This window comes from Nelusetta ayraudi, unplaced genomic scaffold (assembly GCF_046127955.1).
Source record: "Nelusetta ayraudi isolate G7.1 ecotype Tasmania unplaced genomic scaffold, CSIRO-AGI_Nayr_v1 ptg000082l, whole genome shotgun sequence".
Classification (NCBI taxonomy): Eukaryota; Metazoa; Chordata; class Actinopteri; order Tetraodontiformes; family Monacanthidae; genus Nelusetta; species Nelusetta ayraudi.
Genome location: NW_027466132.1, coordinates 1443182 through 1467810, shown reverse-complemented (window position 1 = coordinate 1467810; position 24629 = coordinate 1443182). Strand labels below are relative to the sequence as shown.

The 24629-nt window shown below is 50.5% G+C and overlaps 1 protein-coding gene across 3 annotated transcripts in view; it reads left to right on the top strand.

Annotated features, from left to right (window-relative positions):
• The window catches only part of klhl29 (kelch like family member 29), a 216111-nt gene that overhangs the window by 31326 nt on the left and 160156 nt on the right, over nt 1-24629 (top strand). For 2 of the 3 annotated variants that reach the window (XM_076044723.1, XM_076044721.1), the window contains one exon: nt 18274-18394. The gene's annotated coding sequence lies outside the window, so the exon portion shown is untranslated. Of the gene's footprint in view, nt 1-18273; nt 18399-24629 lie in introns of all 3 variants that reach the window. The other variant, XM_076044722.1, reaches the window with a different exon arrangement.

Below are 24629 nucleotides of genomic sequence, written 5' to 3'. Positions count from 1 at the left end.
AATCAGTTACAACCTGATTGCAGGCAAACGCAAACACATAGAGTCTGGCAGTTGATGCCAGCTGCCCCTAATTTCTCTGTGCGTCACAAAACTGAACTGCAACCGGATCCTGACTCATAAACTGAGCTGCGTGTTGAACCGCAGGCGTTAGCGCTAGCATCTTTAGCGCTCAGAATGTTGTCTGTTGTTTGTCTTGTCCGCCTGCTAATAAATCCACCTCTTGCTGGCCGTGATCTGCTCCACACACACTCCCCCCCCCAGCAGGCTGGATGGTTCCAGCGTCCTTGACTGGTTGGCAGCGTGCCCTCCTCCCCCGACACCCCCCCCCCCCAACCCCCACCGTGCATTTTGAATCCCCTGCACTCTGCCTGATGGCAAAGGCAATTACTGGAGATTGTTTTTTCCCCCTTTGTTGTTTGTTCGGCGCCTCTCTGTCTTTCTTGAAGAGAACAGTTTTCTTCTCGCCGCCGTCGCCTCCTTTATTTTCGTGACACGAACACAAAGATGAAGACGGGGCTCCTCCGGCGAGGACGGAGATTGATGGGAGCGAAAGTCATGACGAGGGAAACACGGGGCGAGCAGACCCAACCGTTCGTGCGGTCACACATCAGAAAGGCAAATAAGAAAGTCGCAAATCATCCTAAAATCTAATCTCCTGACGGATCTCGCGGCCCCGGTGTCGCTCTTTCCACTTTATCTGTTGTTTTTTTTTCATTTATCATTCAGGTTTATATTCTCTTCTCATTCCATTCCGTGGAGCGGCCCCACAGGTGGAGAAACAGCCTCGACCTGCCGTCGCACATCCCATCTTAGAAGAATATTTTATTGTTCCACTCCCTGAAAATATGGTGACCTAACAATGTTTTTTAACTTTCTAATTGGAGCTGCATCACACAGCAAATAAAACTGAACCGCTTCGAACTTTTAGCGTCATCATCATCATCAACATCAACATCACCATCATAGTCATACACAATCTCAAGCATCATCATCATCATCATCATCATCATCATCATCATCATTGTCGTCTTAATGCAGCCCAATGGTGGAGTTTGCAGCCCAATTAGTGGCTTGGTCGGCAGTGCGGCAGTGCAAGAGTGACCTTGGTGCTGGGAGGAAAGAAACCTTCCCATCTTAAGCTGTGGAAAATAATCATCAGTGGCTCTCGGCGGCGGCAGCGCTTTGCAAAGCGATGAGCTTCAGCGACGCCGGTGTAGGAGTGATGCACTCGTGTTCCAGCCCCCCCTCTCCCTCTTTTCAAAGGCAGCCTCTGACTCTCGGAGCGCATTTTCCTTTTTCTTTTCCTTTTCCTTTTCCTTTTTTTTTTTTTCTTAAAGCCTGCCAGGCTTTACCGGGTTAAAGGTTGGGCCTATAAAAACGGCCACCTCTCCGCCGCCGAGACACATAAAAAAAAAAACAAAAAAAAACAACCAACCCAGAAGCCTCTCCTCTTATCTCTGTTGACTGTAATAAAGCAGACGGTTCCCACACAGCCGTTATTTCTTCTCTTGCTGGAGAAGAGTGAGAGAGAGAGAGAGAGAAAAAAATCAATATCATCTCTTCTCATTCTTTTGAGTGTCAAGAGAGCGATGGCCAAAAGTTTTTGCAGACGCAGACACACACACACACACACACACACACACACACACACACACACACACAGACCATCCGATCCCCGGTGCTGCCAACTCGCGCTTATTGATATTTATTTGACTCGCAGCCGCCTCAGATATTTTAAAGAGGCGACTCGCAGGAATCAAGACGTCACTCTGTGAGATGTTCAGCAGCAGCAGCAGCAGCAGCAGCAGCAGCAGCAGCAGTCAGCGTCACGCTCAGCCCAGCCGAGCGTGACGCGGGTCGGCCCGTCCACGTCAGACACCTGGCAGTCGGTGTTCTCGCGACGTCAACAGGTTGTCGCTGCCGCCGTGCTTTCTTTAGACGCGGCATGACAACCAAAGGGATTAAAGCGATTGATTGAATATCGAGCGCAAGTAAAAGCTGCGGCTTTAATTAAGCGTCTGCGCGTTTCTGTTTCCCTTCTCGGCCTAGGGGAGAAAAGGCCGCGTCGTGTTTTTTTCTGGTCGGCTGACTCAAACTGCCGTCCGACTGATTTGACCACTTCGCTGAATTTGTCAGCGTTTTTTTTTCGTCGGTTCTGCAGGCTTCAGCGAAGACCCGCCCCTGCCGCCATCTGATTGGGTTAGAGGCGTTGGAGGAGCTGTGGCCAATCAAAAGCAAGCACCAGTCTTTGCTGACTTTCTGTCGCAGAGAAAATAAATCCAGTTTTCTGTCCGTAAACAGTCAAAACTTGCATTCTGTCGCTTGGCCAGCAGGGGTCGGCAACAGTGGTTGCAGAAAGATTAGAAAAAAATCGTTAAAAAAAGAGGGCAGGTTCACACCTTCACAAGCTGGTTTAGTCCAACTAACCTGGAAGAGTAAAGTGGGCGTGGCTACAGTTTAGTCACCTATTGTAGTCCACCGACCTCTCGGCTTCAAAGCGGGTCTTTCGCACAATGACTCCGCCCACCTTCATGCACAGTCATTGGCTCTGTCACACACCTGGTGCCAGTGCGTGTTGTTGTGATTTGTTGTGATTTGCCACGCCGCGTTTGAGGACGGCTTAAAAAACACACACACACAAACAACCTCTGTGACTGGTTAACAGGCGACTACGTAAGCACATGGGAAACACTGACGTGCGTGCGTGCGTGCGTGCGTGTACAACACACGTTGTGTTCAGATTCCTCCGACCATCATCGCATTTTGCAATTTTTTCTTTTTTTTTTTTGCCTGCGTCGGCGACGGCGCGCTGTGATGTGACAGCGGCTCCATTACCTCCTGACGTATTGCGACGCACAACGCCATTGAACGTGTCATCGGCGTGATGGACGGGGGCGTGTTAGCGCATCCCGCCTGTCAGGGGGGGGGGTGGGGGCAAAAAAAAGGCATCGCTCAATGCAATATCTCGCGTCCCTCACGCTGTATTAGATGACAAAATGGAAGCGGCGGCCGTCCTGATGCGCCGCTGATGTTGGAGCCCGATGGCACAAATTTTTTATTTGCAGTCAGCGCGGCCGCTGGAGCGCAACACCGGCGAGCTCGCTAGCGCCACCTCCGCCGCTCGCCGCCGGTGGAATGGACGGAGAAATGGAGACCCAGTCGGTTTTTTGTGTTTTTCTTCAAATAATATTTCTGTCTTTTTTCCAAAGCAGCCTGGACGACTTGACCTTTTTTTGCGGAGGACTTTTTTTTTTCTCTCTCGGCCTCCGACTCCAACCGTGGGGTTGCGACCCCACGGTTGGAGTCGGGGAGCTGTTTTGATTAGGTCGCGGCTTCGCGATAGAGAAAATGTTGGGCTTTTATTTTGCAGGACGCACAATTCAAATCAACAATTTCAATTATGTATTTAGATATAACAGAAAGTGGACTTGCATTTTTGTCAGTGTGGAATAGGTTTGGGTCACGACTTCACGATAAGGAAAATAATTATGATTAGAGCCACCGCTAAAGATTTCCTTTTTTTTCCATCAGAGTAACTGGTTCTTGGTTCTGACCCGCCGCTCAGGACTGGAATCCTGAAACCCTGCTGCTGCCACTGCTGCTGAATAGCGTTGATCCCCTCAGCTGCATCTTTTAATGCATCGACGTCGATCTGCTCTCATGCTTTACTGTCTGCCGTGTGTCATCTGCTCAGCACCAGAGCTCTAATCTGGGGATTATATGATAATTAGCATCCTTTTTTTCCCCTTCACAGTTTGTAACACTTCCTGTTTACCCCATTTTCAGCCCAATGTGTCTCAGAAATTCGACACAAAAAAAAGAAAAATTCTGCAATCTAAAAGAGATTCCCTGGCCGCCAATGCATCATCCCACAGCGCGCGTAGCCGCAGCGGCTAAGGCTAGAACGCAGTCATGTTTACTTTACGGTGATGGATGAGCTCGGTGGAGGCGGGTCGAACACTCGCACACGCAATTAGATTAGTGTTGGAATGGGGCCGCTCGGAGATTCCGATGGGACGATAACCTTAACAGGGCGGTTTCGCCCAGAAATCGAATCTCGCCCATTTGCGACTCGCCACCATGTAGGCCGAGGCTGCGCGGGTGACATTTTCCTGCTCTCTCTCGCACACACACACACACACACACACACACACACACACACACACACACCGCTTTGATGTTTACAGTAGTGCAGCTACTGATGGAGCAGCGGTTGGACTCTGATTCTAATTGCTACTTAATATATTTAATGCCACCTCCCTGAAGGCTCGGTGTCGTTCACAAGCGGCTGCTGATCCCCGCTGCCGTGACTGCAGGGTTTCCCACAAACGGGTCGCAACGATATCCAGTGAAGCGGCAGGGGGCGTTGCCGTCGCTGTCGGCGGGTCAAAGGTCAGACTGGGCCGCTCGCAAAGCCTCAGCAGAAGCAGTTGAAGAACCCCGCGATGTGTCTCAGCGCCCCAGCGGCCGCTTTTATGAGGCAGCTGGGAAGCAGCCAGCGGCCGGCCAGACGCCCGTCCTCCAGGCTGCCGCTGCCGCCGCTGACGCCGAGCCTTGGCGGGGAGGTGAATTCGGAGCCGTTGAGAAAAAAAAAAAAGCCCCGCAGAGCTTAATTGCACCCTCGGCTCGACGGAGAGCTCGTATTTACAATCCGTGTCGTGTGTGCGTGCACGTGCACTTGCGCACAAGAAAAGCTTTCAGCCCGGCGGAGAGGCGTGTGGCGCCCGCCGAGGGTTCTCCACGGCGCCGTGCATTTATTCCACTTGTAAAGCAATCATTTCCAGCCCGTCTCCCCTCCCCCGACCCTCCCACCCTGTGTCACTTCCCACCACGCCGCCACTGCTGACTCAGCTCGCCGCCGCGCCGCCAGTGGCTCCCTCAACCGAGACGTTATTGATTTGCCCTACGCCTGTTTTTCGGGAAAAAAAAATAAAAGGGGGGTGGGACGAGGGGAAATGTTTCCAAATCCTCTCAAGCCGGGACACGAGTTTTAGCATCGCGCACGCGCACACACACACACACACACAGGCATTGGGTTTGTAAAAGGAGGGGATGCTTGAATGCAAACGTCGTTACACGCCCGGTTGCAGGTTCCGTTGGCCAACATCGACCGCTGCTCTCCGCCGTGGGGGTGGAGGTGTTAAAAAGATGGGGGTGGTGTGGAGGGTCGGCGGGGGGGGGGGGGGGGGCATGTTGGCCCCGCCCACCTCACCTTGTCTTGGACCAATCGCGGCGGTGGGATTGAAGGGGTGGAGTCAGGGAGCTACATCATCGTCACTTCGTCCGGATCAAACTTCAGAGCTCACAAGTTGTTGATCTGAATTGTGTGTGTGTGTGTGTGTGTGTGTGTGTGTGTGTGTGTGTGTGTGCGTGTGTGCGTGTGTGCGTGTGTGCGTGTGTGCGCGTGTGCGCGTGTGCGCGTGTGCGCGTGTGTGCGTGTGTGCGTGTGTGTGTGTGTGCGCCACGGGCTGAAATCAATGTCCCGGTGCAGAACAAAGAGACGGCGCCCTCCGACTGCACCAAGGTGGAGCCCTGAATAATTTATCTGTTGCCCTTCCGCCGTGGACAAATCGTCAGTGTGTTCTCACTTCATCAAGCTGCGGCTCAGCTCATGTTTTTTTTCTTTTCCACCTTCTCCTTCTCCTTCTCCTTCTCCTCCTTCTCCTTCTGCGGAGCAAAAAACAAACCCAGGTGTTTTTTTCCCCTCTGGTTTTTATAGAGTTGTGTACAAAACTGTGAAAGGAAGCCGATCAGTTTTTATTTGAATCCTCCCCCCCTCCTCCCACCCCCCACATCCCCACATCCCCCAACTCCCCAACCCTCTACTTCATGTGAGAATTTACCCAGCATGCCCTGCTTCTCAGCTGTGCCCCGTTGTTGAACCTGCGGCGGTGGTTGCTTCATTCCCACGCCGCCTGCCGTTTCTCCCAGGAAGACGCTGCTCCCCCCCCCCCTCCCTCTACCCCAAAGGATGAAGCGTTTTATGTATAAATATATAAATATCTAAAAAAAATATATATATATATAAATGTCAATGTGGTTCTGGGCTCCTCACGCAGCGGTGGTTTTACTATAATTAGTGTGTGTGTGTGTGTGTGTGTGTGTGTGTGTGTTTCTCCCGAGTTCTGGAGATCCTGCTCACCACTTGCTTCTCTGTCCTTTGTATTTATTCCTCTAATATTGAAGCCTCTTGTATCCGTACGTGAGCGATAAAATCCCACCGGAGCCGCAATCTTTTGCGCTCCACACCTCTTCTATTCCCTCGCACAGACACACACACACACTTCCTTCTTCCTCCTTCCCCCTGGCGTCTGGCTCCTCCTCTGTTTTCCAATCTCCTGCGACCGTGTCTGGCTGCTCGCGCCTGACTGACAGCTCTCGCTTTGCCCGGGTATCCGTGGTGACGACCCAGAGGCCTCCGCCGGGGGAACCCGGACCTGTCAGCACTCTGCGAATCCTGCAACCAGAGATGGACGGCCGGGGGGCCGTCTGTGCCTCCGGCCCCCCCGAGCTGCGTGCTGCTCATCCTCGCTCCACAAAAAAAACAAAAAAAAACACACCTATTGTTGGCAGTTTTGGCACTGCAGGGGTTCGGAAAAAAAAAAAAAGATAGGAAAAAAAAAACATTCAGCTCAACGTGTCTTAAACGTTGTTTGTTTAGTTGGAAGACTGGAGAGCAAAGTGAAGAAAAAAAACATTTAGAATGTTTTGATACGATGTCGAGTTTGATAGCATGGTTTCCAAACAGCTTCGATGACGATACTTTTATTTTTGTTTTTTCGAAACCAATTCGTTTCGATTTGTTTCAAAACCAATTTGAGCGACGACAATACACGGCTGCCATTACAGACGCATGAAAAAGAATCTGTTCTCTCCATTCTACCACTGAATCAAATTTCGGGATTTTCTTCCAAAACCAGTCGGTTGCTTTTCCGTGCTTTGGCGTCAAATGTTGCATTTTGCTGTATTTCGATCCACCGGGATGAGGTAGAAGCCACTTTGGAGTCTTTGGCGTCAGGCTGATTTTCTCTTTAGCGCGAGTGTCTTTTGTTGTGCAACTTTAGATGTCAACACCTGTGATGGAAATCTTCATTGGCAAGATTTTACTTTCTTGGATATCAGAACTTTGCGGCGAGAGATGATAACAGATTCCATTGGAGTCGCATGTTGCAACTTCGGTACCGAGCCGTTATGGGAGGTTCTGGGGTTCAAAAAGAGAAAACGAAATAAATCAGGATGGTCGTTTGGTCCCATGTGGCTGCGGGGTCTCTGGCGACAGGCACCTGCTGAGTTATTATCAGCAGCGTCGGCAGGAGGTCCAGATTCATGTTGCACATTTTGAAAAAGCAGCAGCTGGTTCCGCTGATCCCCCCCCCCCCCGACAGCGGATCGGGTGTCCGTCCACGTCAGGTGCCCGTCTGGGGAGAGGGTGCGGTGGGGGTGGGGGTGGGGGGTGTGGGGGGTGACGGCGACATGTCTGACAGCCCGGACGGCACCTGAAGGCCCCGCGGCCGGCGGAGCGCAGCGAGACGGGAGGAGGACGAGACGCGTTGATCGTGATCTCTCTGCCGGCTAACGAGAGCGTTTCAGCTTCGCCCGAGTCCTCCTTTTTCTTTTTTTTTTTTTCCTTTTTTTTAAATCACAGTCGCTCGGCCCTCAGCGGCTACGCCTGCCTGCCATGGGGAATAAAAAGGGGAGGAACTAAATTAATGGTGAAGGATCTGCGGGATTAAGGTATTTGGCTTCAAGACGTCGGCGCTCATTTGATCCTTAACATTTAAAGATGGACATGATCTGCTTTTTCTCACGGCTCCCCCACCCCCCCGTGATTTTCTGCTTCTTCTTCTCCTTTTTCTGTCTTTTTTTTTTTTTTTTTTGTTCAAACCGCGCCCCCGGAGAAACGGGAGGATTGAGAATGAAGGCCGAAAACCTTAATTTGTGAAATTAATCCTCTCCGTGAGCGCTCGCATTAATACGGGAGAGATTTACGGCTCGACTCGGCGCGACATGCTGACGACCGCAATTCAGAGGCGGCAGCTGCTAACTGGTTGGAATGCTGTAAAACCACGGCAGTGCAAATTAGCTTTACGTTTTTATTAATATCTCTCTGCCAAACTCCTACCGGCCTCATCAGCTTTCATTGGTCGACTAATTGAGTTGTAAGATGCCTGTTGCTGCTATTTGGACAAAATCCAAAATTGGAAAAATAATAATAATAATAATAATAATGATAATGAATAAAAATGATTTTTTTGAAAAGTATCTTTTCAAAAGGCTACAAAAACACTTCAGACAGGAATGCGTCATACTGCAATGTTTTTTTTCAGTTTTTTTTTTATCATCTATCCAATACCCAGTAATTCAACAGCCAGTGTAGTTGATACCAGAACTGATACTTTTGTACCAAAGTAATACTTTTATGTCGGCAGGGACACACACACTTCTGATAAGCAATTGTCTGCAATACTTTCCAAAAAATATGTGCTTAACCTTCTCATACTGGCAAGAACTACAAAGGCTGCGGTCTTCAGCTCGAGTGTCATCAGCTCCCTTGGTGCTGCTCAGAGCGGCCCATCGCTCCATTACATCCACACAGCCGACGCACGCACACACACGCGCACACACACGCATGCACGCACGCAGCACTTTTACGACCAAAACAGTCTCCGCGCCTCCGTCCGCCGTGCGCTGCTTGTTGACCTTCATGTGCGCAGCCTACAAACACACACACGCACACACACACACTTAAGTTGGGTAGAAACATGTTGCAAAGACGCGCTGGATGGCTGTCAGGGGAGGAGAAGAGATGAAAAAAAAAAACAGGAAGAAGAAGACGGAGGAGGAAGTGAATGAAAGTGCCCGTTCTGTGTTTCAGTGACGCATCAAACTGCTCAGTGACCGTGATGTGACCCGACTCAATGCAGACGGGCTCCATGGGGGGGCGCGAGGTTGGTAGGGGAGCAGGGTTACCGAGAGGTGAACTTGAATGTGTGATTGTTGTAGCAAATGTGTGTGTGTGTGTGTGTGGCGTGTGTGGTGTGTTGCGTGTGTGGTGCGTGTCCGCGTGTTGCCCGGTCCCGTTACTGACGAGTAGCCTTGCACTCTGTTTGACCCCGGCTGTGGGTAAAACACCAGCGCCGCTGCTAACGCTAACAGCTAACGGCCTCCGCAGCGGGACCCATGACTATTTAATGATGGCTGCTGCTGCTGCTGTTGCTGCCGCCGCCGCCGCCGACTCCCAGGGTGCCTCTTCCTCCTCCTCCTCCTCCTCCTCCTCCTCCTGGCCGGCCGGTGTGTGTTTTCACTCGGCTCCAGAGGACGAACAATTACCCCCGCCGCTATACAAGAATGAGTTTTGACAGGGCCGACGTGGGACAGTCTGCGCGCCGCCGCTGGAGCATGATATGTGGTTGTCGTCGTCTTAATTGAGGGGAAACACACTGTCGCGGACAAAACACGTTTTTTTTTCTTCATCCTCCTCCTCCTCCTCCTCCTCCTTCTCCTTCTCCTCCTGCTCTGTGGCTCCAAATAGATTTAGCTCATTTTTTCTTCCTCGCTCCAGTAGAAAAGAAATAAATGGTCCTCGCTCTCTTCCCTTTCTCATACATTTTAAATACAACTTAGGAAAAAAAAATAAATCCATTTTTTTTTTAAGAACGACTGGTGCTGAATTTCCGTCTACGAGGCACAAAGAGCGGATGCAACGGGAACCTCAGTTTTCCGGCGGTAACAGCAAAGACATTGGAAGGGAACGACGCACAGTTGAATCATCGTGATGCTAACTGAAGCCTTTAATTTGGACATTTGGACAATGAAAAACAATGAACGCAGAAGTCATTTCCGCTGATTGACACAGTGACTGAATGAGTCAGAGAGTCTGAACTGAGTCTGAACCTGGAGGACATTGACGGTCCTTAGCCGCTAGCTAGCAGCTGGTGTTGACAACTTTCATTCAGAAAAATAAAGGACCATGACCATCACAGGTCAGTGGCTCGCCAGTCGTGGGAAATCATAACTTAAAATAGCGTTTCAAAAAACTCTATGGTTCACATATTGCCTGCAGCCACGTAGATTACGGTTTTGAACGCAAACGCTATGGAAACAGACGTTTGAATTTGCATCCAAAATAAATGTACGTTCAAATTGTCAAATACGAGACAGTTCTGTGTTTTAAGGGACGCTCGGCAACTCTGCCGGCAGCCGGCGAGACGCTGCGGCGCCCCAGAGCGGAAGCCAGCAGCCGCTCAGACTCGTCCCCACCTGCACCTGATTCACATGAATAAATTATCTTCAACAGCTCGTCTTTAAGTGCACCGTGGACCGCGGGCGGGCAGCGTGCGCTGTCCTACAAGTGGAGACGGTGTGCTGAGCCGAGCTGTTTGCTCTCTCTCCGCTAGCTTGAATGGTCTTTTAGCACCGAGTTGTGGGCAGCTATTAAACTTGACAGTTTTTTTAGACTTTGGCTGAAAACCTCGGTGGTGTCCTTCGCTGAGAATTTCTTTTGTGACAAATTTACCTCAGACGTGGACTTCGCCGCGTCTGCGTGCCTCTGTAGCGTTTAGTCGCCGCTTTGTGTCGACAGGCCATTGAACTTTTCAAACGAATCGGATCAGAAGTGCGTCTGGTTGGGTTTTGTTGCACTCGGTCGGTTCCTTTTGTTTCTTGCCATCTTCACTTTTTCTCACTGAAAACATCTTTCTCTTTTCTTTTTTTGTTTTGTGGGAAGCTCTCGTCTCATTGCCCTAGGTGTAAATACTGAGTTTGATGCGGCGGGCGAACACACTGGGCAGGCAGGCAGGCAGGCAGACAGACAGGCAGACAGACAAACAAACACGAGCAGCTGCACTCGGGAGAGAATTTCGATCCCTTTCAGATCCGGAAGGGCGACGTTGCGAGTCGTCGTCGTCGTCGTCGTCGGAGCCTCCGAGGTGCCGGATCCTACAAGGGGGGGGAAGAAAAAAAAAACAGAACCTGACAAGCCATTGTCTCTCCCTAAGCCACGGTAATTCATCAGCACTCCAAGCAGCTCTGGCTGATTGCGTTTTCGACAGAGCAATCTCCTCCGTGTCATAGAGAATTTGGCTTTCATGGCGGAGGCGGAACTTTGGAGACCCAACACAAAGGGACGGCGGAGTTTCGCCTTCACTGGGGAGGAGGGGGGGGGGGGGGGTCTGATTGCAAATTGAAAATTGCATGTGTGTGTGTGTGTGTGTGTGTGTGGAGGGGGCGGGGGCGGGCGGCTTGTGTACTTGTGCGAAAGAGACAGTGAGTGTTTGCGCCTCTCCAGATATGATGGAGTTTTTTTTTTTTTTTTCCATCTGCCCGAATCCCTCAAGCTGCGTTTCTTTCATCTTCTGAGATATTCATAAACCGTAGCAAAAATATTGGACACCGCGAACAACCTTTCATGCGGCTGGCTTTCTTTTGACACACACACACACACACACACACACACACACACACACACACACACACACACACGTACATAAAAAGAGGGCTACTCTTATTCATTTGCCACCATTGTTGGTCTCAATACTCGCTTCCCATTCAAACTGCAGCCAATTATTAATGACCTAAATAATGCCTCTGAGCTTCAGCAACATGAATGACAAATGTATTTTTTTTCTTCTTTTTTCTTTCTTTTTTTTTCTCCCAGTAATTAAATATTTTTTGCTCACGCGTGCGCAAGGTTGTTGTGGGGGAAAAATAATGAGTGCGCTCGGGGAGGCGACAGCGCCGCGGCTTTTTAAATGTCACCGTGTTGCAAAAAAAAAAAAAAAAAAAAAAAAGAGATTTTAATTCACCGTTTTCACAGGAGGAAAAAAAAAAAGCTGCAACTGCGAGCGGCCGATAGCTTTAAGTATTCAGATTAGCCGCGGTCGGGATGATATCTCACTGTCATCTAGAGGAATGACCAGAGAGAGAGGCCGAGTGGGGCTAGCCTAACGCTAACACGCTAACGGCCTTAAGGGTGTCCGGCTCGCTAGCGCAGCCAACTGGCTCCCCGACCGGGTCTGGATGGAGGATTTTATCCTTCGGCAGGCAGGGCAGTAAAACCTTCCAAACGTCATTTCAAACTCTGACACTGTTGCCGAAGCCCCGCAAGTCAATAGCACAATGATTGCCCCAGGCGTGTGATAGAAGACGCATCGGCATCGGCTGATTACCGAAACCGGTAGCCTGCTGGCAGCAGCATCGCCTCATTAGCAGGAAAAATACAGGCACCTAATTCAAACGTAAATAATTCATTTCTTTTACATACTGTAGCGTGTTCTTTCCTGAGGTGTTGTCACGCGCAGTGTCGCCAGCGTGTGATCAGACGCTCGCACGGTTGGGATTGTTTTCCAATCTGTTTTGATTGGTTCTCCCGTTTGACTTCTAAATATTTAATCTGAAAACGTTTGCAGCCGCCGCACAACACCACAACATTAATCCCCCCCCCCACCCCCCCGGCCCCCCTCCAATAATCCTCACAATGGAAATAGCCGCGCAGATGTACATATTGGAATCAGCGTGTGCACTTAGCAATCAGGACGTTGATCATCAGGTGTGCAGTGACAGTGGTGGGATTTAAGGAAACGGGACGTGCTGCACGCGCGACACATCGTCCAAACTGCAAATGAACGTTGTTGTCTGCTTTCACTTCCCCTCCTGCGTTCCCTCGGATAGAAAGGCACGAGCGCGACCTATTAGCCGCTCGCCCCTCCCCCGGCCGGCGGGGAAATAAAGAGGCTCTTAAAGGGGAGATTTTCAGCCGAAATGCCCCATTGAACACAGGTGTATTAGCCCACTCTGCTCCCGACTATTGTGTAATGTCTCCCAATTATTGCCTGCATGTGACAGGATATAGAGTAGTCTCTCTCTCTTTCTCTCTCTCTCCCTCTCTCTCTCTCTCTGTCTGTCTCTCTCTCTCTCTCTGTCTGTCTCTCTCTCTCTGTCTCTCTCTCTGTCTGTCTCTTTCTCTCTCTGTCTGTCTGTCTGTCTGTCTGTCTCTCTCTGTCTGTCTCTCTGTCTGTCTCTCTCTCTCCCTCTCTCTCTCTCTCTGTCTCTCTCTCTGTCTGTCTCTCTCTCTCTCTCTCTCTGTCTCTGTCCGTCTCTCTCTTTCTCTGTCTCTCTCTCTGTCTGTCTGTCTGTCTCTCTCTCTGTGTCTCTCTCTCTGTCTGTCTCTTTCTCTCTCTCTCTCTGTCTCTGTCTCTGTCTCTGTCTGTCTGTCTCTCTCTGTCTCTCTCTCTCTCTCTCTCCCTCTGTCTCGTGCACGTGCGCACGTGCGCGCCCATTGGTTCTCAGCTCGGCCCAGTTCTGCTGGTCAGATTCGGGAAGAGAAACTGAACCCTCCCTTCCGTCAAGAGCGCCTCTAAATCATCCTTAATGCAGTTTTTATTTACTGTAGTTTCCTGACAGCTGGCGGCCTCTCTGGGTGTTTTTCTCTTCTTTTTTCTTTTTTTTTTGATTTCTTAATACGCGAGCCGTCCTAATTTTTTTCCATTTGAGGCGGTAATCGGCTGGGGATGCGGCGCCACTGAAGGCTGCAGCCGCGCAGCCCTGACGCTGCCAGCGTCGCTGATTGAATTTTTCCCCTTATTATTGCGTTATTTCCCTGAAGCTGGCTCGGGGCTGTGTGCTGTGTTACATGCGTATAGACTTTATTATGGGAGCTCACCAAACCCCCCCCCCCCCCCCCTCCCCCGTCTCCCCGTCCCCTCCCCTTTACCGCCACTTTATCCCCAAAGCTCCGCCCCTCGCCGCATTTCAGCCCCTCTCAGCACTTCCTCATAATTAGTAGAATAAACAAATGATTTTTTTTCCTCTGCGGCGCGCGGCGCTGACTCAGCGTTGTTGTGTGCTTTTTTTTTTCTCTCTCTCTCCTCGTCGTCCGCGCGCTCTGTTTCGTAACGTCGCAGAGAGGAACGTTCGAGCGACCGACCGTATGGATCCGTCATGTGTCGACAACAAAACAAATCGCAAACCCCCAACAAACAAACTGCAAACAGTCGGAAATGTTTGCCGTATGCGTGCGTTGATGATGTTCTTTTTCCTTGTGTTGCAACATCACAGCGGTGAGCGACGCAAAATCACAGCAAAGGGGGCGAAACCAACTTCACGCGCGATATCAGATTTTCCGGACCGACGTCGACTTTTCAGACACAGCGGACGACCGATAAATTGCATTGTTGCATCTTCCGCATGTTTGAGTCTGCGCTTGATTCTTTGTGCAGCGTCGGTGCAGCGTCGGCCCCCAAGCACGCTTCCGTGGCACTGGCAACAGGGGGAGCTGTTTCCACCCAGCGGAACTCCAGAATGGAGTCGTGTGGGTTTGGAAGAAGGTCACCGGAGCCTTGCACGATGCAGCGTTGGCCACATCGTGACTGATTCGTGGCGGACCGTCGCTTTGAAACACTGGAAATTGAAGTTTTAAACTGACAGCATATTAAACTAGTTTTAATTTTTTTCTTGAAAGAACAACAAATAAAACCTCACATCAAACCCAATAAGCAGCCTGATCTAATCCGTCGAGGTTCAGCGCTAAGATGAAATAACGTCTGCGTTGGTGGGAGGGTTGGGGGTGGTGGTGGTGGTGGTGTGTGTGGGGGGGGGGTAAAAAGAAATAAAAACGACTGGCGCTCGCCTTCCTTCGGAGACTCGAGTGTGATCTTTGCCCGAAAAAAGAGGGAAAAAAACCCTTCCGAGAAAAGAAAGAACAGAGGTGGATGCAAATGAGGGGGGGGTCAGGCTGTTTAATACATGGTAATTACACTCCAGCGTGGCGCTGAAGGTCACCTTTTTCGGCGCCGTCCGCCGGTTTATCTGTGCGGGCCGAGGCGCCTCAGTGGAAATGGAAAAAGTACCGAGTCCATTTAGTGCTTTAACCCCCCCTGGGTGGGGGAGGGAGTGGGCGGGGAGGGAGTGGGCGGGCGGGCGGGCGGGAGGGGCTGCTTTGATCCGACTTGTGTGAGTGAGGCTTTTTCATGGCAACAAAATGACAACAAAAGAAAATGATATTTTTTTTCTGCCTGCTGTTAAATGACCCACATTGTTCTCGTCTTCAAATCGTCACCTTGTCAACATGGCGACAGCAATGTTTAGCCCTCTGTTTGCGGCCTCACCGCCGAAGAATTCTCAGTTTTACCGACGCGGCTCAATGTGTTTTTTTTAATCATCCCTTGTCCCCGCTTCGCATGAGCAACACTGCATCGACACAACGTTTAGCACATCGAGCCACCTGTTTACAGCCTCCTGCTAAAATGCTACGGTTTAGCTTCCTGCTAAAGGGGAACCAAAACAGGGGGCACAGCCGACACCCTGCTGGGGCTGTTGTTGTCATAAAGGGAGTTGATTTCCAGTGTAGTTTGTAAAAGAAACTAAAGGACAGACTTTTCTCACTTCTGGGGAGTTTATTGGGACTTTAGGTGAAAAAAAAAAAACAATGAATTTTTGCAAAAGGACAAACAGTCATTCATGTTAAGATTCCTGTGTGGGAGATGTGCGTCAAACACTTCCAGTTCACTGAGATTCTGCCTTCTTGTTGACAGCAGGAGGCTGTTTTACAAAGCAAAATGATGTTAAGCGTAACAAGACGGCAGCAGTGGCAGCGCCGCTACCCGGTGTTACAGTCTCATCCCGCAATCTCATCCGTCTCAGGCAGACGATGGATTCGACTCGGTTACGACCCCTCGCTGCCGAGAAAAGTGCTGAAAATGAACGCCGCTTCCCTTTTATGTGCGACTCACTACCGGCGGCGGCAGGATGAGGTGTTGTCGTCACTTCGGAGTCTTTTAGAATCAGCCGCTTCCCAAAACCCATAACTCAGGTTTACATCTGCAACACTTTTTTTTTTTTTGTTAGCCGCATTTTTACGAAGCTATGCATCCCCGGTATGTTGCTTTTCATTTCTGCGACATTGCAATAGTAAAGTGGGGTTTTCTGAAAGCATTCCCTTTAGAAAGAATTCTCCAAAACTCTCCTCACCTGAAGTGACTTATAAACCTGTTTGTGTAATGAGGTTGTTTTTTTTACAAGGGTTTTCTCAAAGAAAGGAGCTAGCGCTAGCTAGCTTGCACAGTCGTTTTATATCGTTGCTGTCGCCTCATCGCAACAAAGCTACAGTGCGTGACAGTTTTACTGGTTCAGTTATGACATTGCTGGTGATTGGCTGTAATAAAAAAAAACCCAACAAGAACAGAATAGAACATCGTTAATTCCCACTTTCACAAGTTAAACGGGTTAAAACAGCAACGCTGGAATTGTTGCGTATGTCCCTGAGGCGGTAGTAACAAAATGAACCAACAAACAGACATAAGATGCAAGGTGCATACACAAAGAGACACTAAATATTATAGGCAACACACATACACACACACACACACACACACAATGAACTGGACATGACCAAAAGTGGTCCCACAGATATAAACAGAGACCATGGAGTCGGTCAGGGTCGGGCTACAGCGAGTCACCCGCTCTTCTGCAGCGATAAAACAAACTTTGTAGCCGCGCAGTCGACCGCCCAGAGGTGCCCGGCCCGGCCCGGCCCGGCCAGGGATACGCACAGCTGCGAGCGTTTATGATGCTCTGCTGAGCAACTGATGCATCTCCTGTGAATCCGACCACGTCGGGTCGCTTCACATTCAGCTAAAACCCGGTGCGAGCGTGTTCCGCATCCATATGTGCGTCCGCCCGAGTGCCCTCGAGTGCATCCGTGCGCTCATACGTGCGATGTGCGACCCCCCCACCCCTCAACTCCTACTTACATTGGCTGTGTGTGTGTGTGTGTGTGTGTGTGTGTGTGTGTGTGTGTGTGTGAGACATTTAAGCTTAAGTGGCTGCACGCTTGTGGACATGTTACGATGTATCGTTGTTAAAATCGCTGCATCCTTGTGCGCCCAGCGGTAATGGTGTGTGCGCTCTCGTTCATTCCATTCCCGAGTGCGTGTGTGTGCGTGTGTGTGCATGTGTGTGTGTCTGAGGGCAGTCCAGAGAAAGTGTGTCGTCGTCGGGGGAGGTGGTACTCGCCCCCCCCGCCCTCCACTGGTCTTTTCAGTCGAGTGAAACGGCAGCGCTGCTGACAAATAGCTGGAGCCACAGCTCACCCTCTCTCTCTCTCACTCTCTCTCACTCTCTCTTTATTGACACTACGCTACACACCCACACACACACACGTTTTGTCACGCTGCAACACGGCGGCTCACACATTCCGGCAGACTGCGGGGCAGCAGAGGTTGCAACATTCACAAAGGGGGACGAAGGAGAAGGGAAAAAAAAAAAAAAATCTCCGCCACTTAAGTATCGGCCGCCTTGTAGATTCCTCTCGAGATCGGCGAGGCAGGAAATGACACGCGTCGATATGGCCGTCAATAAATTTTCATGAAGCATTTCAAAGCTTCAAGAATATCGCATGGGAGAATTGTGGATATAAAAGAAGAAGAGTCCCCCCCAGTTTGCAAAAGAGCGGTTGTTTTTTTTTGGCTCTGTTTTGCTGATAGAGCTAATGCGCTAAATGTCGGATGGAATCGTGTTTTTCGAAATAACCTTTAGGTCATGTGATCGGGCGACCTGCAACAGACTAACAGGGTTCCTCTTTGCCGAGGTCAGCTGGTCGACAGGCACAATTACAACCAATCGGCAGCGCATCCTGAAATCCTCTCTGCTTTCACCTGTTAGCCACGTAGCGCCGCTAGTTTCTTTCCATTCAGCTCTTGACTCTTAAATTGACCAATCAGATGCCTGAGGAGAGACCAGACCTGACAGTCCCTGATTAAAAAACATATATATGCACACGTGATTACCAGTGAAATTAGAGGTTGCTAATGCATAAGCTAATGCTTTGGCTACCTCATACATACGGAGCTAGCGCTAACTAGCTTGTGCAGAGACATTGTTTTTTCAACGATTGGCCAATTTTTTCCCGTTTGGCGAGGACATTGAAGCTGATTGGCTGTTCGCATGAAGGGGGCGGGATATGTAGGATCTTGTCAGGGCCTGCCACTCACTGTTTGTCCTCTGGCTGGCTGTTTTTTGCATAAACTCCCTGGAACTCGACAATCATGTGAAACAGCGTGTGAGGTTTAAATATTGCGAGGAGCAGAAAATAATAATTACCGGTGGAGGAAAAACAGAAAACATGACCTAATTGTTTGCGTGGGCGATAACCCTTCGCTCCGCAACTCCGGAATCCTGCGCGTTCGTCCGTAATAAACCCCCGCAAACTGACTTTGTCTTATTTTTTTTTCTCTCTCTCTATTTTCTCTTTCTTTTCTTTTTTTTTCTCCTCCTCAGCCAGCTGGAACCCGAGTGGAGCAGCCGCCCGCCCGCCTGCCTCTGTTTGGCCGCCGCCGCCACTTCATCAAACCTTTTGGCGCTTTCTGCTGGAGGGTCCCGAATTGACATGCTGGAATAAGTAGGTGCCTTGGCCGCTCGTCTCTCTCTCTCTCTCTCTCTCTCTCTCTCTCTCTCTCTCTCTCTCTCTCTCTCTCTCTCTCTCTCTCTCGTGTCCACGTCACATTTAATTTGGGGGAGAATCTCCCAGCTAGAGAAACCCAAAAGGGTTTTTTTTCTTTTTTTTTCTTTTTTTCTTTCTTCTTTTCTGGGCTCTAATTTGCCTCAATCACTAGATGGCGATGAAGTGTGTAGTCGGTCTAATGACTGTCGCTCTAGTTTGCTCGTTTTGCCAGGGGAAAACAAAGAATTTTGTCCGTCTGGGCCGAGAGTCTGGAGGAAACGACCTCCGAAGTTGCCTTTGTGGGGGTGTTGCGTCCAAACTGGTCGTTGTCCGATCGATGCGTGTAAGGAGCGCCGCCCACTGACCAATCGATGGCGCCTGTTTGCGGTCGCCGCAGATCGCCAATGGCCGTTTGGTTGATCCGCGCGACCGACCGACCGACCGTCCAACAACCGACCGACTCTTCTCTGATTGGTTAACGTGTGGCGACGGACGCATCTCTCGTCACCGAGCGCTCGTCCCTGAAGCAGCGAGAAACAAAATAAAGCAAAAACCGACTGTAACAAGCCACTGGAATCCAGATGAGGTGGGGGGAAAAAGCTCAAAAAGCTTTCGTGAACCAATCATAAAAATACAGTGAAACGCGGCGCTTCGTTCACTTAATGTTGGTAAAAATTAACGTTGAAGGTCAAAGAAAAGGAAGTCCAGCAACTGGAAAACACATTAAAGGTGTCGTTTCCTTGACAAATCGTTTTGCCGGTGCGTTGTTTGTTGTTTGTCGGGACTGTTGTTTGTGGAGGCTTCGCATCTCAGTCGGTGGTTTAACTCGGCCAGCGGTCTCCACCACTCGGAGCGCTGCGGACGCTCCTTCTATAAGTCAACTGCCAATTTTCAGCCACGTCGATCGGCAGATGGTCAGCAGAAACGCCCCAAGGCGAGGCCCCGGTGCATTCTGGGAAGGCGGCGTTTGGAGCAAATCTACATTTGACTCCCTGTGAACAAACACTGTTGGAAAGTCTGCATTGGTTTTTAGCAACGTTGTGGAAATAAACAGGAATTAGTGTGGTTTTATTTCTAGAATACTTAGTGGTTTCAATTTTTGATCGGCTGGAAAAAAAAACCTTTCAATTCTCCAGAAATCAGCATATTTAGCCCTCTGTTTACCCCCTCCTGCAAAAACGCTGATCATTGTCGAGGGAGGATGTTGTAGTTTTCGCCGGCGCCTCGGTTCACGCCTCCCGACTGTTCGCGTGCACCACCGTGAAGCCTTGTGCGCGTGCACGTGCACGTGCACACACGGCGTCTGACACCGAGTGCCTGAACGTCTTTGGCGCCTTTTCAACGTCGCGCTGCATCGGAAAGAGACAATTGATTTTTCTCACATTTCGCGGCTCGGAGACGCAAAGGCGGCGGCGGCCGTCGCTCGCTGCGTTCCAGGCGAGACCTCTTTGCCGAGAGAGAGAGAGAGAGAGAGAGAGAGAGAGAGAGAGAGAGAGAGAGAGAGAGAGAGAGAGAGAGAGAGAGAGAAGAAGAAACAAGGGGGGAGAGGAGAGGAGGCTCGAGGGGGGGGGGTGAGTTTTGTGCGGCGGCTCTTTACAGTTTCCCCGGTGAGTTGGCTGGCAGCTTGTTTGCCAGCAGTAGCAGCGGGAGGAGGAGGAAGAGGAGGAGGAAGAGGTGGAGAGGATCGGGAGGAGGGGGGGTAGGCAAGAGAGAAGGGAGGGAGAGAGGAGGAAGAGGAGGAAGAGGAGAGATGGCGATAAGACCCTTCAGAGGCGGACAAAAGGCGAAATTAACAACTCCGTTGCGCGCTCGCGCGCACGCGCGTGTGTGTGTGTGTGTGTGTGTGTGTGTGTGTGTGTGTGCGTGTGCGTGTGTGTGTGTGTGTGTTTTGCCCATGGTCTCCTCCGCTCGTCGTCGCCGGCTAATGAACTGCGATGTTCTGCTCCGTCTTCACTTCACGCTCCATCGATCGTCCAAACCAGTCCCGTCCACGGCCACTCCCCCCCCCCCCCCTCCCCCACCACCATTTTCTGGTCTGGTGTTCATGCCACCACCCCCTCCCCCTGCCTCCCCCTGCCTCCCCCCTCGCTTTATCTTGTTCCATTCATTTGGCTAATTTGATATCTGGACTTGATAGCGGCGGCTCCGTGTTGTTTCCACGTCCCTCCCCCTCCCCACACATGACCAAAAAACCCTCACCTCCTCAACCCCCCCCCACCCCCCCTTCCCCCGGACCCTCACTCCCCCTCCCCCTCCCCACCCGCCCTCCTCTCCCTTTCAGAGTGTCGATAATGAAATCAGGCTCCAGCCCTCCATCTGTATTAGCGGCATTTGTGGGTCTAAGAGAGACTAACAGGCTGCTAATTCTCTGCCTCTGATTCATTAAACTGACAGACATTTGCATAATTTAGTTGCCTGCTTTTTTCTCCCTCTCTCCCTCTCTCCCTCGCTCACTCTCTCACTCTCGCTCGCTCGCTCGCTGCCGCCCCTCCCCGCAACCAAAAAGTTTTGTTTTTTTTTCCCTCTTCTCTCGCCTCGCTCAGACGGCTCAGGCTCGTGCCGCCCGGATGCAATTGAAAGCTGTCAGCGCAAATGGCTTGTTTGATCAGATTTGAATATTTGTTGGAAGATCTGTGCGGGAATTACAGAAATATTCCCCCTTAAATGGCATTGATCTGCCAGACGCCACAGTTTGGCTGTTTGATATTTTTTTCACTTTCTGCTTCTTCTTCCTCTTTTTTTTTTCCTCTCCTGACAAGTTACACTAATTCTTTTTGTGTTGCGCATCTTCCAGTGTGTGTGTGTGTGTGTGTGTGTCGCTGTCGCACCTTGGGAGCTTCGCGCTGCTGCTGCTGCTGCTGCTGCTGCTGCTGCTACTCCTTCACGCTGGATCTCGAGAGAAAGGCAGGAATGCGAGTCTATACATAACCACACAGACGCCTCGGCCCGGGATTCACGCCTCCGCCCCCCCTCCCCTCCCCCTCCCCCACCCCCTCCCCCTCCCAGCACACAGGTGCTCCATTAACCTTGCAGGCGAGCGGCGTCGCCGAGGCGGCTTCATTACCTTCAGCATGATTAGCTCGACACCGGACTGTTGCTTTGAGGCGTCTCCGTCTCTCTCCCACTCCCTCCCTCGCTCCCTCTCACACACACACACACACACACACACACACACACACACACACACGCAGACTCCCCCCCACCTCCCTCCCTCCTCCCCCAGCTCCTATTGTCAGAGGGCAGCCGCAATGTAGTCATGCTTTTCACTATAGATAAGTGGCCTTGTGACGGAATGAGATGCTCTGTGTGTGTGTGTGTGTGTGTGTGTGTGTGTGTGTCTGTGTGTGTGTGTGTGCGAGCGACACGCTCCCTCCGCCTCCATGCATTAATGAAGAGATGCAGCACCAGGTGCCCTCTGTGAGAAAGAGACAAGCAGGGAGCCCAGAAGTGGAGACGAGTGAAAGGGGAGGAGGGAGGAGGAGGTGGGGGGGGTAGAGGGGGATGATGGGGGGGCGGGGATTGGTAATAGGTTTTGGCACTTTTTTTCTTTCACGGCCTTCTTTCTCCTAATGGCACGTCGGTCTCGCTGGGATTATCCCGCCGGCGCGCTGCGTGACACTCGGGCTTTTTAGGACTTAACGCAAATACGTTCCGTTGCGACTCGCCTTCGTTTTTTGTTTTTTTTTTTTTAACAAAGAAACTGCGGGCTTTTTTTTTTTTTTTAGGCAACTTAAAGCAGATTTTTTTTCTCTCTCTCTTTCTAATGGCAGCAGCCATTGTTAAAGCAGCGTTGACAGGCAGGCGGGAGTTTTTCCCGCCTCACTCTACGCATCGTGTGTGCGTTTACGTAGCGCAGGGCTGGGCAAACCTTTTGACTGGTGTTGGCCACAATGGGTTCGAACGTTTGACAGAGGAGCAGGAGCAGATGGATGGGGAGTTTAGGTGACCCGCCGCATCGGAGGAAAAAAAAATATATCGTGGGATATGTAGAAAATGCAAAGTTACCACAAAATCAGTGTCTTTGAAGCCCCACAGTATTTAGCTCTTTATTGAAATGACTCTTAAAACTCTTAAAAATGGATGAAATACAGCTTTTTTTCGTCTTACTGACTATTAATCTAATTTCTTCGAGTTCGGGGCTGGATTAAGAAGCTTAACGTCTACCTATGGCCTGACTTAGGCGCTAAAAATTGGCTGATTATCGTCTTTGTAAGTAGCTTCCGTCAGACCACAGCGCCGCCTCCTGGCCCGGCATGCACACTGCAGGGTGGTCGGTACCTTCGGCGTGCCAAGTGCGACCTTAACCGTCACCTCACTGTGCACGCAGACCAGGTGGTGGAGGAACCGGCGGGTGTTGCGAGAGGTGAAGGTGTCGGGAGAGGAGCGGTGGGGAAACGGCGGTTTTGCAGCCTTTGTGGAAGCGAGGAGCAGGAAATGGGTGCGACTCACCGGCGCCGGTGTCTCCCATCCTCCCAGGAGTCGAGGGCTGCAAAGTGTGAATGGGTGGCGGCTTCGCCGACACATGTGGTGCAAGATCCTTTCTGTCTTGCGCAAGAATTAATAGGCGGATAATGAAAAATCAAGTAGGTTTTAAAGGTCACTTTTTTGAAAAATAGCAGTATTTCGTTTAACTGTGAATAAGCACAACAGAAAGATTTTTTACTTCCTTTACTTTAGGTGCCTTTTTCTTTTTTTGTGTGTGCTAAAAATCAAATGCAACGTTCTTCAAATCAGCCCTTTGTGATGTCACCAATGTCACTAGCCTATTCAATGTTAACTCCGTCCTCTGAGACCTCCTCCCTGTTGTTCTCCGCTTTAAACATGTGGCAACTGAGTATCAGCGTTAGTAGTGCTTCCTAGCAGCCAGACATTTTTTTTTTTGTAGTAGGCTGAAAACAGAGGGCTATTTTTTATTTTTTTTTTTAGATGTAGATGATTAAGCACCTCGGGCTGCTCGGCTGCAGCCAGGGATGGAGCATTAAAGACCTGGAAACGGGTCGTAACGTGGGACCTGTTTTTTTTAATACGCCTTGACTGGCAGCACAATGGAAGAAGCAGGAGCTGTGGCCTACTTGAGTGTTCTGGATTGGCCGTTTGAGCGAGTGTTTCGGCCCACTTTGATTAAAAAAGAAAGAGGGTCCAGAAGAAGAAGAAGGAGAAGAAGAAGAAGGAGAAGAAGAAAGAAGGCTGCTCTCTCTCTGGAAACCCCGTCGGCATTTTTATTTCTTCATTTTAAACAATGCCTGCAACTGATTGCACAGCCATTCGCTCTCTTTTCCGTCTCCTCGATGTTTCCTTTCTTTCTCCCTGGCAACCCCAAACATTTACCTCCACATCAGTGCAAGCACACACACACGCACACGCACACACAAACACACACACACACACACACACATCACTCGCCCTCCGTCCTCTGTGACCTACAGAACCCGGAACCTTCTCAGAACATCATCCTTCACATATTTTCTCCCCTGCGGATCTGGGATTTCCCCCCCCCCCCCCCCCTTCTTCTCTGTGAACCAGGCTCCTCCACATGCGCTCACGCTCTCCCGTCCACCTGCTTCCTCTCTGTGAATTCCACTGCCGTTGGTTCCCGCTCGCTCAACGTAAACACTCCCACTTAATTCCGTGGCGGGCGAGCGAGCGAGCGAGCGAGAGGCGGCGCTTGGTTTATTTATGAGCAGGCGGCCGCCGAGTCATCTGTTCACTTCAGATTCCCACAAAGCGCGCCACCGCCTCCCCGCTGCAGATACTGTTTTCCTCCACGCGCCCGTTGGAATTAAGCATACGCGCTGGTTTTTCATTATTCATATTAAGCGCGCATAATAGTAATAATGATACCCCGGCCTGCGCTAGTTGTGGGAGCTGTAGTCCGTGTTTTCCTATGGGAGGAACACATGAGAGTTTGATGGTTGGAATTTGGCGCGAATGGGAAGTGGTCATGGATCCTGAACGACTGCTCGCGCCGCATCGCAACGTGGATGAAGTGTTTTGGGGTCGTTTACAGAGACAGATTTTTTTTGAAACAGCACATTTTCGAAAACGCCCTCAACCGAATAAATATTTCTGTCTTTTCAGAGAAACCCATCTTCGTGTATGCGGGGCCTTAGTCATTCAGAAGATGATGAAGGTTTCTCGTCTTGGCAGCCAAATTATTAGACCCGCTAACAGTCGCCGTGAAAGCGCAAGTGAG